The sequence below is a fragment of the Bison bison genome, unplaced genomic scaffold (genome assembly GCF_000754665.1).
Source record: "Bison bison bison isolate TAMUID 2011002044 unplaced genomic scaffold, Bison_UMD1.0 scf7180017845622, whole genome shotgun sequence".
Lineage (NCBI taxonomy): Eukaryota > Metazoa > Chordata > Mammalia > Artiodactyla > Bovidae > Bison > Bison bison.
The window spans coordinates 62,181-64,371 of NW_011476195.1; the positions used below are offsets into that span (position 1 = coordinate 62,181).

General features: G+C 54.9%; 1 protein-coding gene across 1 annotated transcript in view; it reads left to right on the forward strand.

Annotated features, from left to right (window-relative positions):
* Positions 1 to 313: 313 nt before the first annotated feature.
* THBS2 (thrombospondin 2) overlaps positions 314 to 2,191 on the forward strand; it is a 28,533-nt gene continuing 26,655 nt past the window's right edge. Inside the window, 1 exon segment of the mRNA XM_010836129.1 lies at positions 314 to 575. The gene's annotated coding sequence lies outside the window, so the exon portion shown is untranslated.

Sequence of the window (2,191 nt, forward strand, 5' to 3'; positions counted from 1 at the left end):
GTACAGCTTCCTCAATACGTATACTGACCATTTCCACCCACCGGTTCTTTTGCTTTTTGCTGATGGCCTTTTCCTCGGTTGAGAGAGACCGTTCTCACTTTGGGTAATGCGAACCAGATTGGAAGCCTACAACTTGCATTCTCTCTCTTCAGCAAAAAGGAGTGCTCCAGCCAATCTTGCTGGTTTTATTTATAGCATTGTATTTCCTGAGAGAAGGCAGGAAAAGTCCGTCTTCCCCGGCTCCTGCGGCTCCTCCCCCGTGGTCCCCCAGCTGCGGCCAGAGCAGGGGCGGGCCGCACGGGTGGGGGCGGAGGGGGCCGGACCGGACCGGTGCCAGGTGCCCCAGCAAATGCGGGATCAGAGGAGGAATTATGTCATCCCGCCGCGGAACGAGTCCAGCGCTTCCGCGTGCGTCTGACTGCCGGCCGCCGGACTCCGCGCATATAAGGGGCGGCCGCGGGATCCAAGCCCAGCTCCTCTGCAGAGCGGGGTTGGGTCTCCTCCTGCAGCCCTTCGTCCCTCGCCGACCCGCTCCCGGCTCTGAGCCAGTCATTCCTGCAGGGTTTCCACGCCAGGTAAGAGCGGCTTCTCCATTGACCAAATCGTTGCGCTGTAGTTTAACTTTTCAGAAAAGTTCTTTTTTTTTTTTTTTTAATTTTATTCTAAGAGGGGAGAAGGAGAAAGTGCAAACTAGTTTTGAAGCAGGCAGGGAGAATTGCCTGCTGACACCTAAGCAGAAACAGGTCTTCACCTCCGCCTCCTGCTGCTCAGTGGCAGAACTAGGGCAGGTGAGCTCCCTTTGGCGTCTTTTCTGCACGGAGGATGCTGCCCGGATTGCCCATCGCCTGAGGACCCCTGGGGCTTTCCTGAAGGTACCTGCCTGGAATCCTGGGCAGAGGCTTCCGTTTCAGCCACTGAATAGGGTGCTTCCATAAAGTCTGTTACTGGGTGGGGTGAGGGGGGGGCAGTCGTGAGGAAGAAACTAGAAGTTGTTCCTGAGGATGTGAAAAAATGATAAGAAGTTATAAAGACGCATGCTAAATAGTTTTCATAGCTGAAAAGTGTTTCTGAAAGTTTTTAATGAATGGTATTTAGTAAGTCAGTGAAGACTGCCCTGACTGCCCAGGGACTCCAGCTGTTCTTACAAGTCTGGGGGATAATTTGCAGATGAAAAGGCAGCGGGAATTAGCAAATTAGCCTAACTTCTGTGAAGGGAGGTCAGGCTCCTTTGCAGGGGGAGGCTGAGGGCAGTGAGGGGCTCTGTTGAATCACCTCGTTCTTGACCATTGGAAGGTCATATTTCTCAGTAAAGTTTGCGCTGATTGCTGGTGTAAGAAGAACTGTAAAAGGTCTTTGCTGATCTTTGTGAAAGTTCTAATGTAATTAGGTGTAACGACATTCTGTTGCAGACAGCTTTCTTTTGGAAAAAACTATAACCTTAAGCCCTAACTGTGTGAAGCGAGGTGTGCAGCGTGGGCGCGTGTGTCCCGCAGCATGGCCTACGATAGCAGCGTGTCCTACGATAGCAGCGTGTCCTACGATAGCGTACGTGTTGCCTTTTAACAACGTGGGGCGAGAGAGGCTGGAGCCCCAGCTGCGCCCCTGGTGGTCTCTTTTCTGCTGGGCGACCCCTGAGGTGGGATGGGCCCCCAGGTCCTTTGGGCAGATGTCTGTCTCAGCACCAGAGGGTTTGCTTTTGTTCCTGACAGAGCTCTGTGTGCGTCCTCGGGACTGACGGGGAGCTGAGCCCTCAGGACATGGGACTCTGTAATTCGGACGGAGCTTGTTGCCAGAGGCAGTGGTCCCGCTGTCTGTCTGTGGGAGACAGAGGACATGCCTGCCCCCCGCTTACTCTGAAATCACTTGTGCAGGACTTACGGAGTGCCAGTGCTGTTCTGAGTCCCTGAGGAGGGTTCACCGCGTGACTCAGTCCTCGGAAGAGTCCTGCTAACGGCAGCCTTTCCGTCTCTCCTACTGGGCTGCGCTTCAGAAGTCTTTACAAACACTGACTTGCTCGGCGGCTCATTTCCCACACTCACCCTGTGAGTGGCTGATTTAAATGCCCCGTCCTCATTCCACAGAAGGGCGCCTGAGACCGAGGACTCAGGGATGCTTCCCCAGGCAGCACGGTGATGCTGGCACCACAGCGCTGCAGGAGCCTTGCGCGCGGGGCCCGCCCGCCGGCTGGGGG